General features: G+C 41.2%; 1 pseudogene; it reads right to left on the bottom strand.

Annotated features, from left to right (window-relative positions):
* Window positions 1-331: 331 nt before the first annotated feature.
* LOC123453300 overlaps window positions 332-17,253 on the bottom strand; it is a 32,688-nt pseudogene continuing 15,766 nt past the window's right edge.

Raw genomic sequence — 17,253 nt, 5'->3', positions numbered from 1 at the left:
AATTAAAGGTGTGCACCACCATGCCTGGCTCATTTACAATTTTTTTAATGAGCAAGACTCTACCAATGTATTTATTTAAATTGTAAGATATAGCACACTAACAATTTCATTACAAATAAATTTTCATTTTCCACTGTATAAGAATAAATTTTATAAGTATTTGTGTCTATTACTCATTATAAAGTAGATACTAAAGGAATATGGTCACATATAGCTGTGTGACCTCAAGCTGACAGTTTAGGATCATGTCAAGCCTCAAAATAAATTTCTGGGGCTCGTTCTTGACCTGAAGTTTGATTCTCATAGGTCCCACAAACAGCAAGATGGTCATTTATACAAGGGCCTTAGGATGCCAACACACATGGATCTGAGCGTTACCGTCTGTTGTGACATGATGGAGAATGTCAGGCATGTTTCTGAACATGTCCAGCTTGTCCACATGAGCCTGGACTCCCAGCTCCTTGCTAAGGTTCATGAATAAATAAATACTCATAGCCATAAGCTGCTTTGCAGTTCAACCACACAACGTGGTACGGACTCCTAGAGATCCAGCTTTGAGCCAGCTATAAAATGCCCCTCAAACACGCCTTGCGACGTGGAATTTGATAAAACCTTGGGTCACAGAAAGTAGTATCTAAATACACACTCGGGACGTCTTTGACTTTCCCCAGAGTGCAGAAGCTCTATTCTCGAAGCTTCTCCTTTTGCCAATCTAAAGTCTCCTGTGTACAAAACGGTTCCATTATCACCCTGAAATAAAAACCTAACTGATCCTGGGCAGTGACCAGCTGGTAGGAGAGTCACAACAATCTCTTCCTTAATTCATTTTTTCCAAAGTCTTTTTTTGGGGGCGGTGGCGGGGGGGGGGGGGCTAGTTAACAACAGCTCCTTAGTAACAGAGAACAGTACAGGAAAACCATCAAGCCTTGTGGCAAAGGGACGGGAAATAAGTGTGGGCTTTCAGATTCTCCCTCTTGAAGCCATCTATGAAACAGTTGGATGCCCTCTCATCTGTCCCTGGAAGGAGCCCGTAGTGCCACAGAGGACTAAACCCCAAACCCGCCATGAAAGCCGAGGCCAAGACACTGATGGCACGACCACTCTACATCTATGGTTTTTTGTTTGTTTGTTAGAATATTTTTTTCTCAGGTTTTAGTAATATTTTCCATTATTATAAAAAATAGCCCATGGTAATGCCCTCCCTCCCCCCACTTTCCCCTTTGAAATTCCATTCTCCATCATATACCCTCCCCATCTCAATCAGTCTCTTATTTATTTATTTATTTAGTTTTTATTAACATTTTCCATGGTTATAAAAAAAATATCCCATGGTAATACCCTCCCAACCCCCTCACACTTTCCCCTTTGAAATTCCTTTCTCCATCATATACCCTCCCCATCTCAATCAGTCTCTTATTTATTTATTTATTTAGTTTTTATTAACATTTTCCATGGTTATAAAAAAAATATCCCATGGTAATACCCTCCCAACCCCCTCACACTTTCCCCTTTGAAATTCCTTTCTCCATCATATTACCTCCCCATCTCAATCATTGTACTTACATATATACAATATCAACCTATTAAGTACTCTCCTCCCTTCCTTTCTCTTCCTTTTATGTCTCCTTTTTAACTTACTGGCCTCTGTAATCAAGTATTTTCCTTCTCACGCAGAAGCCCAATCATCTGTAGCTAGGATCCACATATGAGGGAGAACATGTGGCGCTTGGCTTTCTGGGCCTGGGTTAGCTCACTTATTATAATCCTTCCCAGATCCATCCGTTTTTCTGCAAAATTTGTAACTTCATTTTTTTTTTACCGCTGAGTAGAACTCCATTGTATAAATGTGCCACATCTTCATTATTCACTCATCAGTTGAGGGACGTCTAGGCTGGTTCCATTTCCCAGCTATTATAAATTGAGCAGCAATAAACATGGTTGAGCACATACTTCTAAGGAAATGAGATGAGTCCTTTGGATATATACCTAGGAGTGCTATAGCAGGGTCATATGGTAGATCAATCTTTAGCTGTTTTAGGAACCTCCACACTGATTTCCACAATGGCTGGACCAGATTGCATTCCCTCCAGCAGTGCAGAAGGGTTCCTGTTTTTCCACATCCCCGCCAACATTTATGATCATTTGTTTTCATGATGGTGGCCAATCTGACAGGAGTGAGATGGAATCTCAATGTAGTTTTAATCTGCATTTTCCTGATGACTAGTGATGTAGAACATTTTTTTAGATGCTTATATGCCATTCATATTTCTTCCTTTGAGAATGCTCTATTTAGCTCCATAGCCCATTTTTTGATTGGCTTGTTTGATTCCTTATTACTTAACTTTTTGAGTTCTTTGTGTATCCTAGATATTAATCCTCTATCAGATATATAGCTGGCGAAGATTTTTTCCCATTCTATAGGTTGCCTCTTTGCTTTTTTCACTGTGTCCTTTGCAGTGCAAAATCTTTGTAATTTCATGAGGTCCCAGTGATTAATCTGTGGTTTTATTGCCTGAGCAATTGGTGTCGTATTCAGAAAGTCTTTGCCAAGACCAATATGTTGAAGGGTTTCCCCTACTTTTTCCTCTAGCAGTTTCAGAGTTTCAGGTCTGATGTTAAGGTCTTTAATCCATTTGGACTTAATTCTTGTGCATGGAGAGAGAGAAGAATCTATTTTCATCCTTCTGCAGATATATATCCAGTTTTCCCAACACCATTTGCTGAAGAGGCTGTCTTTTCTCCAATGAGTATTTTTGGCATTTTAATTGAATATCAGGTGACTATAGCTACCTGGACTTACATCTGGGTCTTCTATTCTGTTCCACTGATCTACATGTCTGTTTTTGTGCCAGTACCATGCTGTTTTTGTTACTATGGCTCTGTAGTATAGGTTAAAATCAGGTATGGTGATACCACCAGCCTTATTTTTGTTGCTCAGTATTATTTTAGATATTCGAGGTTTTTTGTGATTCCAAATGAATTTTTGGATTGTTTTTTCTATTTCCATAAAGAAAGCCTTTGGAATTTTGATAGGGATTGCATTAAATGTGTAGATTGTTTTAGGTAAGATTGCCATTTTCACAATATTGATTCTTCCAATCCAGGAACAAGGGATGTTTCTTCACTTTCTAGTGTCTTCTGCAATTTCTCACTTGAGTGTTTTAAAGTTCTCATTGTGGAGATTCTTTACTTCCTTGGCTAGGTTTATTCCAAGGTACTTTATTTATTTATTTATTTTTTTGATGCAATTGTGAATGGGAGTGATTCTCTGATTTCATCCTCTGTGTGTTTGTTGTTAGCATATATGAAGGCTACTGATTTCTGTGTATTTATTTTGTATCTTGCTACATGGCTGTAGGTTTTTATCAGCTCTAAGAGTTTGCTAGTAGACTCTTTAGGGTCCTTTATGTATAGAATCATGTCATGGACAAATAATGATAACTTGATCTCTTCCTTTCCAATTTGTATCCCTGTTATGTGTGTCTCTTGCGTTATTGCTATGGCTAAGACTTCCAAAACTATAGTAAATAAAAGTGGGGACAGTGGACACCCTTGTCTTGTTCCTGATTTTAGTGGAAAAGCTTCCAGTTTTTCCCCATTTAGTAATATGTTGGCTGTAGTCTTGTCATAAATAGCCTTTATTATATTGAGATATGTTCCTTCTATTCCCAGTCTCTGTAGGACTTTTATCATGAAGAGATGTTGGATTTTGTCAAATGCTTTCTCTGCATCCAATGAGATGATCATGTGATTTTTGTCCTTCAACCCGTTTATATAATGTATTACATTTATAGATTTGCGTATATTGAACCATCCCTGCATCTCTGGGATAAAGCCTACTTGGTCAGGGTGAATGATCTTTCTTGTATTCTGTTTGCCAATATTTTGTTGAGAATTTTTGCATCTATGTTCATGAGGGAGATTGGTCTGTAATTTTCTTTTTTTGTTCTATCTTTGCCTGGTTTTGGTATCAAAGTGATGCTGGCCTCATAGAAGGAGTTTGGTAGAATTCCTTCTTTTTCTATTTCCTGGAAAAGCTTAAGAAGCAATGATGTTAGCTCTTCCTTAAAGGTCTGGTAAAATTTAGCAGTGAATCCATCTGGGCCTGGGCTTTTTTAGTTGGGAGATTATTGATAACTGTTCGGATCTCCATGTTTGTTATAGGTCTATTAAGTGATTAATCTCATTTTGATTTACTTTAGGTAGGTCATATAAATCAAGGAACTCATCCATATCTTTCAGATTTTCATACTTTGTGGAGTTTATGCTTTTATAGTATGTCCCTATGATTTTTTGAATTTCTCTGGAATCTGTTGTGATCTTACCTTTTCATCTCTGATTTTATTAATTTGTGTCTCTTCTCTCTTTCTTTTGGTCAGATTTGCTAAGGGTTTATTGATCTTGTTTATCCTTTCAAAGAACTAACTCTTTGTTTTATAAATTTACCTGTTAGAACTGCCTTCATTGTGTCCCAGAGATTTTGGTATGTTATGTTCTCATTATCGTTTGACTCTATAAATTTTTTGATTTCCTTCTTGATTTCTTCATTGACCCATTCATCATTTAGTAGTGTATTGTTTAGCTTCCATGATTTTGTGCATGCTCTATAGCCTTTCTTGCTAATGATTTGTAGTTTAATTCCATTGTGGTCAGATAGAATGCAAGGAATTATTTCAATTTTCCTGAATTTGTTAAGATTTGCTTTGTGTCCTAATATATGGTCTATTTTAGAGAATGTTCCATGTGCTGCTGAAAAGAATGTATATTCTGCAGCCTTTGGATGAAATGTCCTGTATATATCTGTTAGGTCTATTCCTTCTATGACCTCATTTAGTCCAGATGCCTCTCTGTTTATTCTTTCCCTGGATGACCTGTCAATTGATGAGAGTGGGGTGTTAAAGTCACCCACCATCACTGTGTTTGGTGTTATCTGTGACCTTAGTTCTAATAGTGTTTGTTTGACAAATTTGGGAGCCCCCATGTTAGGTGCATATATGTTTAGGATTGTAATGTCCTTCTGTTGGAGTGTGCCCTTAATCAATATAAAGTGACCTTCCTTATCTTTCTTGACTAACGTCGGACTAAAGTCTACCCTGTCTGATATTAGGATAGCAACCCCTGCTTGTTTTCTAGGCCCATTTGCTTGAAAAACCGTCTTCCAACCTTTCACCCTAAGATAATGTCTATCCTTTGTAGAAAGGTGAGTTTCTTGGAGACAACAAATTGTAGGATCCTGCTTTTTAACCCAGTCTGCAAATCTATGTCTTTTCATTGGGGCATTGAGACCGTTGATATTAAGAGATATTATTGAAAGGTGTGTATTTATGTTTGCCATTTTTTTTTTTGTGTGTGTGTTTCTGGTTCTACCTGTGCTCTCTTCTGTTAAATGGTATTTGAGTATAGCTTGTTTTTTCTAGGTTCCTTATATGTGTGCTTTTCCTTTTGTTCAGCATGGAGGATCCTATCAAGTATTTTCTGTAGAGCTGGTTTTGTCTTCAAATACTCCTTTAACCTGCTTTTGTCATGGAATGTCTTTATTTTTCCATCTATTTGAATGGATAACTTTGCAGGATAAAGTAACCTTGGTTGACAGTTGTTATCTTTCAGAACTTGGAATATATCACTCCAAGCCCTTCTGGCTTTAAAAGTTTGTGTTGAATAATCTGCTGTAATCCTGATGGGTTTGCTTTTGTAAGTAACTTGATTTTTCTCTCTAACTGCTTTCAATATTTTTTCTTTGGTGTGTGTGTTTGGAAGTTTGATTATAATATGGCGAGGAGAGGTTCTTTCTCGGTTTTGTCTGGCTGGGGTTCTAAAGGCTTCCTGTATCTGTATTGGCACCTCTTTCCCAATTTGGGGGAAATTTTCCTCTATGATTTTGTTGAAGATGCCTACTATGCCTCTGGAGTGGAGTTCTTCTCCTTCTCCTATGCCCTGAATTCTTATATTGGATCTTTTCATAGTGTCCCGAATATCTTGAAATTCCCACTCATACTTTTCTATAAGTTTGTCTTTCTCTTTGTTGGACTGCATTAGGTCTGCCACCTGGTCTTCTAGCTTAGATATTCTGTCCTCTCCCTCATCCATCCTACTGGTGAGATTTTCTACAGAGTTTTTTATTTCATTAACTGTGTTCTTCATTGCTAGTAATTCTGACTGGTTTTTCTTTATTATTTCTATTTCCCTATTTATGTCTTGTATTGCCTTCTTTATTTCATTAAATTGGTGTCCTGCCTCTTCTTTGATTCCTTTGATTTCCTCTTTGATTTCTTCTTTGATTGTTTTCATGTGTTCTTTGACCTCTTTGAACATATTTATAATTATTCTTTTGAACTCTTTCTCAGGCATTTCCTCTAACTCTTTCTCACTGGAGGACATTTCTGATGCATTAATACTTTTAGGTGGATTTATATCGTCTTGCTTTTTAGTGTTTCTTGTGTTATAATGTATATATTTTTGCATCTTGGATTAAGTTAATGCTTGGATTTTCTAGCTAGCTGTGTATTCTTAGCTGTATCAATTGATTTGATGTAATATATTTTCAGGGTAGGACCTTAAGGTATTAGGTGTGGCTCTTAAGACTCTCAGAGTATCTACAGAGATGTTCTTAGGGGTTGAGTTTCCCTGCTATAGGAGTATTCAAGCAGGCTGAGTGGAATAAAATACAGGTAGATTCTAAAATTTAACTAAACACTGTACACATTCAATCAAAAACAGCCCCGAGTATGTATGCAAGAGTAGTTATTATAATGACCAGATCCTCTATCAACAAAGAGGTTTAGATTTCTGGTCTGTTGAGGGATCCAAGTCAGCTTGTGACCAAGTGAGACCCTTCCCTGGTGTAATCCCAGTTACCTTGGGTGATTTTGGTCTCAGTAAAGTTGCTGCCTGGGTCGTCGGGCTGCTGTTCTGATTTCTGGAGCTGGGCACTTGCTTTTCCTACAGGGCAAACCGAGCCGCTGCTGCTGCCTCTGCTGCTGCCATAGCTGCCACCACCGGAGCCACCACCGCTGCTGAAGCTGCCGCTGCCGTGTCCACCGCTGCTGCTCCCCCCGAAGCCGCTGCTGCGGGATCTGCCGCCGCTGCCGCTCCTGGGTCCGCTGCTGCTGGGGCCGCTTGTACCGGTGCTGGAGCCGCTGAAGTTGCTGCCGAACTCTGCTCCTGCTTGGGTCCTGCTGTCAGCCCAAGTTGGCGTGGCCGGGTCCCAGGCTGCTGATGTGTTCGCTGGAGCTGGGCTCAGGCGGTGGGGGAGGGGAGGGAGCCGCGGCTGCTCTGGTTCTCTCGCTGCTCCACGTGTTCTTCTACCTCGCAGTCTGCTCCTCCGCTGCTCGCTGCCGCTCTCCCCTCACGTTCCCGAGTTGCGGAGAGCGCGGTGTGAGGGGAAAATCCCGCACCTGGCTTTTCCTGCGGCTCGAGCCGAGTCTGGCGGTTTTCTGCTGCGCCGCGGCCGTGGCGGTTGGCCGAGCTGCCGGAGCCGCTTTTCCCGCCTGTGCGGGCTCTGGATGCTCTATAACTCTTCTACTTCTCCACTGCTGCTTCAATTTCCTATACACCTCAGTTTTTAGTAAAAGTGTGTATTTTGCTGAGTTTTTTGGGTCTTTTTCCCCCCTAGGCTGCTTTGGCGTGGTACCTATGCCACCATCTTAACCGGAAGTCTCCTTTCTAGTTTCTTAATATAGGCACTTAAGGCTATAAATTTACCTCTTAGAACTGCCTTCATTGCGTCCCACAGATTTTGGTATGTTGTGTTCTCATTATCGTTTGACTCTATAAATTTTTTGATTTCCTTCTTGATTTCTTCATTGACCCATTCATCATTTAGTAGTGTATTGTTTAGCTTCCATGATTTTGTGCATGCTCTATAGCCTTTCTTGCTAATGATTTGTAGTTTAATTCCATTGTGGTCAGATAGAATGCAAGGAATTATTTCAATTTTCCTGAATTTATTAAGATTTGCTTTGTGTCCTAATATATGGTCTATTTTAGAGAATGTTCCATGTGCTGCTGAAAAGAATGTATATTCTGCAGCCTTTGGATGAAATGTCCTGTATATATCTGTTAGGTCCATTCCTTCTATGACCTCATTTAGTCCAGATGCCTCTCTGTTTATTTTTTCCTGGGATGAACTGTCAATTGATGAGAGTGGGGTGTTAAAGTCACCCACCACCACTGTGTTTGGTGTTATCTGTGACCTTAGTTCTAATGGTGTTTGTTTGATGAATTTGGGAGCCCCCATGTTAGGTGCATATATGTTTAGGATTGTAATGTCCTTCTGTTGGAGTGTGCCTTTAATCAATATAAAGTGACCTTACTTATCTTTCTTGACCAACGTTGGACTGAAGTCTACCTTGTCAGATATTAGGATGCCAACCCCTGCTTGTTTTCTAGGCCCGTTTGCTTGAAACACCGTTTTCCAACCTCTCACCCTAAGATTATGTCTATCCTTTGTAGAAATGTGAGTTTCTTGGAGACAACAAATTGTAGGATCCTGCTTTTTAACCCAGTCTGCAAACCTATGTCTTTTGGTTGGGGCATTGAGGCCATTGCTATTAAGAGATATTATTGAAAGGTGTGTATTTATGTTTGCCTTTTTTTTTTTTTTTTTTTTTTTTTTTTTTTTTTGTGGTTCCAGTTCTACCTGTGCTCTCTTGTGTTAACTAGTATTTGAGTATTGCTTGCTTTTTTTCCAGGTTCCTTATATGTGTGCTTTTCCTTTTCTTCAGCATGGAGGATCCTATCAAGTATTTTCTGTAGAGCTGGTTTTGTCTTCAAATACTCCTTTAACCTGCTTTTGTCATGGAATGTCCTTATTTCTCTGTCTATTTGAATGGATAGCTTTGCAGGATAAAGTAACCTTGGTTGACAGTTGTTATCTTTCAGAACTTGGAATACATCACTCCAAGCCCTTCTGGCTTTTAAATTTTGTGTTAAATAATCTGCTGTAATCCTGATGGGCTTGCCTTTGTGGGTAACTTGATTTTTCTCTCTAACTGCTTTCAATATTTTTCCTTGGTTTGTGTGTTTGGTAGTTTGATTATAATATGACGAGGAGAGGTTCTTTCCAGGTTTTGTCTGGCTGGGGTTCTAAAGGCTTCCTGTATCTGCATTGGCACCTCTTTCCCAATTTGGGGGAAGTTTTCTTCTATGATTTTGTTGAAGACGCCTACTATGCCTTTGGAGTGGAATTCTTCTCCTTCTACTATGCCCTGAATTCTTATATTTGATGTTTTCATAGAGTCCCGAATATCTTGAAATTCCTACTCATACTTTTCTATAAGTTTGTCTTTCTCTTTGTTGGACTGTATTAGATCTGCTACCTGGTCTTCTAGCTTAGATATTCTGTCCTCTCCTTCATCCATCTACTGGGGAGATTTTCTACAGAGTTTTTTATTTCATTTACTGTGCTCTTCATTGCTAGTAATTCTGACTGGTTTTTCTTTATTATTTCTATTTCCTTATTTATGTCTTGTATTTCATGAAATTGGTGTCCCGCATCTTCTTTGATTCCTTTAATTTCCTCTTTCTTTGACTCCTTTGATTTGTTCTCTGACTTCTTTGAACATATTTACAATCATTCTTTTGAAATCTTTCTCAGGCATTTCCTCTAACTCGTTCTTACTGGCTGGCCAATATAAGGATTGCAGAATCCACTGTTGAGTATCTTCACTGGTGTATCTCTTTCTCCCATTGACCTGCATGTAGAATGGCTTCTTCCAGCTTTCTGTCAGCTGTTGTTAAAATATTTTTATTTGGTCTGGAGAGATGGCTTAGCAGTTAAGCACTTGCCTGTGAAGCCGAGGGACCCTGGTTGGAGGCTCAAATCCTCCAGGACCCATGTGAGTCAGATGTACAAGGGGGCACATGCATCTAGAGTTAGTTTACAGTGGCTGGAGGCCCTGGAATGCCCGTTCTCTCTCTCTCTGTTGCTCTCAAATAAATAAATAAAAAATAAACAAAAAAAAAAATAGCTAAGCATGGTGGTGCACTCCTTTAATCCCAGCACTTGGGAGGCAGAGGTAGGAAGGTTGTAATGAGTTCAAGGCCACCCTGAGACTACATAGTGAATTCCAGGTCAGCCTGGGCTAGAGAGGGACCCTACTTTGAAAAACAAAAACAGACCCAAGAAAAAATTAAAAAAAAAATTTTATGGGCTGGAGAGATGGCTTAGCAGTTAAGCGCTTGCCTATGAAGCCTAAGGACCCTGGTTCAAGGCTCGATTCCCCAGGACCCACGTTAGCCAGATGCACAAGGGGGCAAACGTGCCTGGAGTTCATTTGCAGTGGCTGGAAGCCCTGGTGCGCCCATTCTCTCTCTCTCTCTACCTGCCTCTCTCTCTCTCTATCACTCTTAAATAAATAAAAATGTACAAAAAAATTAAAAAAATTATTTGCCAGGTATAGTGGCACACTCCTTAAATCCAAGCAGCAGGGAGGCAGAGGTAGGAGCATAGCCATGAGTTTGAACTACCCTGAGTCTACATAGTGAATTCCAGGTCAGCCTCTGCTAAAGCAAAACCCTATCTTGAAAAACAAACATAGATATATATATATATTTAATTTGGGTTGGAGAGATGGTTCAGTGGTTAAGACACTTGCCTGCAAAGCCAAAGAGCCTTGGTTCAATTCACCAGGACCCATGTAAGCCAGATGCACAAGGTGGCACATGCATCTGGGGTTCATTTGCAGTGGCTAAAGGCCCTGGCATGCCTATTCTCTCTCTATTTCTCTCTGTTTGTTTCTCTCTCTCAAATAAATAAAAAATAAAATACTTTAAAAAATATTTTTTGTTTATTTGTACTGTGTATGGGCATACCAAGGCTTCTTGCTGCTGCAAGTGAATGACAGACAGACATGACACTTTTTGCATCTGGCTTTACATGGGTACTGGGAATCTAACCTCAGCTGCCAGGCTTTGCAAACAAGTAACTTAAATCAATAAGCCATCTCCCCAGCCCTATAATTGCTAATTTTGCTAGAAAAACATCTATTTTTTTGTGATTCTGTTTTATCATAATAGGGTTTAGTAATTAATAACATCCAGATCTCTATATATTGCCTTTCTTACATCTAATATTGCATTTAAAAAATTATTTTAGTTTTTGAGACAGGATCTTATTCTAGCACAGGCTGACCTGGAATTCACTATGTAGTCCCAGGCTGGCCTTGAATTTATAGCAATCCTCCTACCTCTCTCTCCCTAGTGAGTCCTGGGATTCAATTAAAGGCATGCATGTGCCACTATCCCCAGCTTTTACTTCCTTTTATTCAGACCTCCTTTTATTTATTTAGGCTTTTATTTAGTTATTTACTTTTTTTAATTTGAGACAGAAAGCATGAGCTAGAGAAAGAGAGAGAATGGGCACACCAGGGCCTCTTGCCACTGTAAACAAACTCCAGAGGCATGCACCACTTTGTGCATCTGACTTTAAGTGGGTTCTGGAGACTTGAACCTGGGCTGTCAGGCTTTGCAAGCAAGTGACTTTTTTGTTTGTTTGTTTTTCGAGGTAGGGTTTCACCCTAGTCCAGACTGATCTGGAATTAACTCTGTATTCTCAGGGTGGCCTCCAACTCATTTGATCCTCCTACTTCTGCCTCCTGAGAGCTGGGATTAAAGGTGTGCATCACCACTCCTGGTTTGCAAGTGACCTTTTGTTTGTTTTTGTTTATTGAGGTAAGGTCTTGCTCTAGCCCAGGCTGACCTGGAATTCACTATGTAGTCTCAAGGTGGCCTTGAACTCATGGCGATCCTCCTACTTCTGCCTCCCGAGTGTTGGGACTAAAGGTGTGTGCCACCATGCCCGGCTTTTTTGTTTGTTTTGTAGTGCAAACGAAGCTGAAGGTGGACTGATGCCCTAAGTCACTGTCAGTTAACTGCTGAGGAGCTGAACTGATCTCTGTCAGTAGCTGAAGGAATCCCAAAGAGAGAACTGCCTGGAGTGCCCAGAGGGATGATAAGAGGAAAGAACAGTTTAGACGAAAATAGAGTAAAACAGAGCTCATGGTTAGAGCAACCTGACTACATGAGTCACATGCATGTTGATTCATAGATACATTTTGAAAAATTGTTTTGAATTACATAGGCTGCACAATCGAACTGTCATGTCCTGCTTCTGTAAGCCAGCTGCCCACTTGCTTGCTCCCTCCCTCCCCTCTGCTGTGAACACTATAAAATGAAAGTAAAATTTCAGCTTAACACCAAAGTTACTTTGGGGAGCAACCCCAACTTCAGTCCCTGGGAAAGAAACTCCTGTACGTTCACTCATGCTGGTGTTGGAGTGCTCTTTTCAGAAGAGCTCTGAAACAGTTTGTTTTTGTTATTTTGGTTTTTCAAGGTAAGGTCTTGTTCTAGCCCAAGCTGACCTGGAACTCACTATGTCTCAGGGTGGCCTGGAACTCACATGGATCCTCCTACCTCTGCCTCCTAAGTGCTGGGGTTAAGACTGCCCAGTGAGCACTTCTCTTAATATTCATACCCATGTATTAATGCTACTCTCACTTTTGGTTAGAGAAGCTTCTCTTTTCAGATGGCAGTGACCTCTGGGATGATTCAACAGGTACCATAGAGCTGAGAAGAAGTGATAGAGGAACAGTCAGAGCTGAAACACCTCTATCACACCTTCCAAGGCTCAGGGTCCATTGTAAAAGAGGTGGTGGAAAGAATGTAAGAGCCAAAGGAAGGGTAGGAATCCTTACAACATGCTCCTCCAGGCACAAAATGGCCTGGATATCCATGACCTCACAGTACCTGACACTACCTACACAAGACCATCATAATAGGAGGAAAAGATGATGACATCAAAATAAAAGAGAGACTGATTGAGAGAGGGAGGGGATATGATGGAGAGTGGAGTTGCAAAGGGAAAGTGGGGGGAGGGAATTATCATGGTTTATTGTCTATAATTATGGAAGCTGGCTTTTATTATTATTATTAACAACATATTTTGTAGGGATACATCATTTGTTAGTATTCTCTTTTCCCTCACCCCTGCCCCCATTCCATTGGGGACCCTCCTCTATTCCCCATGGGGTTGTGATTTATACATTGTGGGAGCAGCAGTCAGTTATTTTTGAGGGGAGGGAATGCCTCTGGGCATGATGTCTTGTAGTCAGGTCCACATTGCTGGTAGAAATCACCCAACCAAGAGCAGCTTGTGGGAATAAAGAGGTTTATTTTGGCTTACAGGCTCAAGGGGAAGTTCCACAATGGCAGAGGAAAACAATGACATAAGCAGAGGTGGACATCACCCCTGGCCAACATAAGGTAGACAATAGCAACAGGAGAATGTGCCAAAAACTGGCAAGGGGACACTGGTTATAACACTCAGAAGCCCACCGACATCAATACATTCCCTCCAGGAGGTGTTAATTCCTAAATCTCCATCAGCTGGGAACGTAGCATTCAGGATACCCAAGTTTATGGGGGAACACCTGAATCAAACCACCACATTCCACCTCTGGCCCCCATAAACTGATAACTTTAAAAGTCCCCATACCTTTTTATCAATTCCAGTGATATTCATTCATCCCCATAGTTCAAGGTCTTTTAACTGAGCCATAGTACAGAAAAAAAAAAAACCACAAAAAAATAATTGTACAGAATAAACATTCACACTGCAAAATGATGACATTGGGCATAACAAAGAAATATTCAACCAATACAAGATTTAAAACAACCAGGGCAAACATCAAACTCTAGCTTCAAGTCCAACAACTCTAGCCAGTCAATAACAAATCTCCAAGTCTGAAAATTCTAACCAGCAAAAGTCTCTGACATTCCAATTCAGCCCCTCCAGCTAGGCTACTCACAGTCCTGGAAAACTTCATCTGGGCCAGCAGCTTTCCTTAGCAGCCATCTTATGGTCCTGGCATCTCCACTGGGTCTCCACTGAAATCCATGGTTCATCCTCATGGCTCCCACTGCCCATGGCCATTTCCAAAACACAAGACCGTGTTGTAAACTCAATGACCCTCCCTTTCCTGCATTTCCTATACTCTACAATACAAGATAGGGTGCCAGTTTGTTAATCCAGGGGGGAATAAAGCAGACTTTGAAGAACAGGACACTCCTTGAACACTCAGTCCCCTTCAAAAGAGTCTACATTCTTCCTGTTGCCCCAGTGCAGGTCAGATGGCCCAATCTGAAAGGTTGTAATCTCTCAATTGTAGCTGAAAGGGCAGCAATTCACCCAAAGATTTCATTTTTTTCTGTGCCATATTCTTCTGCTCACATCAGTTCATTTCTAGGCAAAGCACAACTTCTCAAGACATGGGCATAACAGCAAGCTTCTCAAACAAACTGCTAGCCCAGTCCAAGCAAAGCTCTTTCTCACCCTCATAAGCCAAACCTCACAGTCCATAGTTCTTACTGCATTCAGGTCTTTCAACTCTGACCAGAATAGTCCATCAAGCTGTACTTACAGCACTGCAAGGCATCTCTTAGACCAAGGTTTCAAATCCTTCCATATTCCTCTTGAAAATAAGCTCCAAAAGGCCAAAGCCACACAGTCAGGGGTCTAGCAGCAACCCCACTCCTCGGTACCACTTTACTGTTGCAGTCAGGTTCACATTGCTGGTAGAAATCACCCAACCATGAGCAGCTTGTGGGAAAAAGAGGCTTATTTTGGCTTACAGACTCAAGGGGGAAGCTGTTGGGAGCTGTAGCTGCTCTTTGACCATGAGAAATGAAGATGTTTTTGGCTCTCTGGGCACAGAGACCTTATCGTATGGCCTTGGCAAACAGTCTTCAGACACAGAGGCATTTGTGGAGCAGACTTTCGGCATGTAGGCACTGTCTAGAAAGTTTTATTTTCTGTATATAAGCTTGTGCTTGCCTGAATAAATCTGAGACCTTGATCAGAATATAGACTTGGTCTCCTTCTTTGTGTCTCTTGTCTCCCATCCAGGTTAATTTCCCCTCGGGTCCTTGTTTAACTCCCTGCTGGCTGGGGCAAGTGGTGCCTAAACGTGGGGCTCGAGGTACGAAGTGTGACCTGGATGTCGCTCAAGTGGACGGCCGTCACCCCCACTGGATCGCCACCTCATCGGTGAGTGAAGATCCGCATGCAGATCACCGCAGTAGTGCCCGCCTGTGATACAGATCTGGAGAGGTAAGAAAAGCGACGCAATTATGGGACAAGCATTAAGTAAGCACGAATTGTTTGTTGAAGGGCTTAAAACTTCTCTCAAGACATGAGGAACATGGGTTAAGAAAAAAGATTTAGTGAAATTCTTTGTCTTTTTATAAGATGTCTGTCCCTGGTTCCCCCAGGAAGGAACTATAGATGAGAAGCGGTGGCGTCGTGTTGGTGACTGTCTAAATGACTACTTCCGCTCTTATGGTCCTGAAAAGGTTCCAGTGCAGGCATTTTCTTATTGGAATCTCATAAATGATGTATTACAGGTCCACCACTATCACCCTGATGTTTCAAAAGTAGTTACAGATAGTGAGAATTTCCTCAAAAATAAATTCACCAGTAGTCAGACCTCCCTCCCTAAGAATGAAGTCCCAGAGAATCCCTACCCCGCCCGCACCGGCTCTCGCTCTGTGCTGTGCTGCGGGCCAACAACCCGCCCCTTCTCTCCAGGCTCTAATTGCTCCTCTATTATCATTCCTATGCCAGAAAATGCTGATGATCCGCCACCTAATAACCCACCCCTACCTAGTAACCCTCTCCCACAATCTATCTATCCAGTTCTGTCTAACTTAAAAACCACCAATCCTAAGGATGACTCCTTTTCCCCTGAGAAAGAGGCAAATAAAGCTGAGGGAGAGGCTGAATTGCAGGATGAAGCTACTAAATATCATAACCCTGATTGGCCCCCCCAGGCACTTTTGGGTACACAGTCACCACCCTATAACATAGCACCCCAGTCTTCTGCCCCGGCACTTGATGCATCCTCTGATCTAGAAGAAATAACTAGACAGCCAGTACTAAACTTTCCCGGGTGGCACAATCTCTTAAGACGCTCCTTCAAGCCAAAAAGAAAAAGTCACAGCTGCTCAAGCAATTACTCGACCTTGATTTAGAAATACGCTCCCCCTCCACTCACTCTGTTCAGAAAACTAAAACCAAAAGTAAAACTCTCCATGCTTTTCCTGTAACTCGCTCCCAAGTTAAACCTATTGAAGGAAAAACTAATGAGGCTGAGCCGCAGGATCCAGATGTCCCAGGAGAGGGGGAGGGAGAATCTGAAACAAAGGAACCTGCTGGGTCAGAAAGCACTGAGAATGAGGAAGGGGATGAAACTCTACTCATTAAAGCCCAGTGATATCGCCGTCTTAAGTTTAAACATATAAAAGAGTTAAAAAATGCAGTTACTTTGTATGGTCCTATTGCTCCTTTTACTGTCTCACTGTTAGAATCTCTAAGTGAAGACTTACTTACTGTTAATGATTGGGTTATGTTAACTAAAGCTACTTTAACTAGGGGTGACTTTCTTCTATGGAAAGCTGATTACACTGAGAGGTGCCAGGATGCTGCCCACCGTAATTTGGCCACTGGTGGTTCCTCCAAATCCTGGACACTAGATAAACTGCTGGGCAACTGTCCCTATGATACAAATGAAAAACAAAATTTACTCCAGGATTACTTACACAAATTCAACATGCAGCTCTCAAAGCCTGGAAGAGCTTCCCTCTAAAGGGTCAGCTGTCACCTCTCTTGCTAAACTCAGACAGGGTCCACAAGAGCTTTATAGTGATTTTATCGGCCGCCTTACAGAGGCTGCTGAATGCCTCATGGGAAAGGAGGAAACAGATAATGAATTTGTTAGACATCTTGCCTTTGAGAATGCTAACTCAGCCTGCCAAGGAGCTATATGCCCCCATCGCAGTGGCAAAACCATTTCTGACTTTATCAAACTCTGTGCTGATGTAGACCCTGCATCCCACAGCATTGGATTAGCCATAGGAGTGGCCCTTAAAGATTTTACCCAAGGGGACAAGCTCAAAACTTGTTTTAATTGCAAACAACCAGGTCATTTTTCCAGAGAATGCATGGCCCTTAAGGCTGAGCAGCCACTCCCATCCTGTCTGTGCCTGGAAAGTTCTCCCTCAAGGTATGGCTAATAGTCCAACTTTATGTCAGAAATTTGTGGCTAAAGCTTTAGCTTCTACAAGAAGCAAATTTCCCCAATTATATATTATTCATTATATGGATGATATTTTATTAGCTGGAAAGAAATGACAGAAATCTAGTTACAAAAAACAAAAAAAGGAAAAATGACACAGGGATCAGTAACAAGATGGTTAAAT

This window comes from Jaculus jaculus, chromosome 1, assembly GCF_020740685.1.
Source record: "Jaculus jaculus isolate mJacJac1 chromosome 1, mJacJac1.mat.Y.cur, whole genome shotgun sequence".
Classification (NCBI taxonomy): domain Eukaryota; kingdom Metazoa; phylum Chordata; class Mammalia; order Rodentia; family Dipodidae; genus Jaculus; species Jaculus jaculus.
This window is presented reverse-complemented; position numbering and strand designations above follow the sequence as displayed.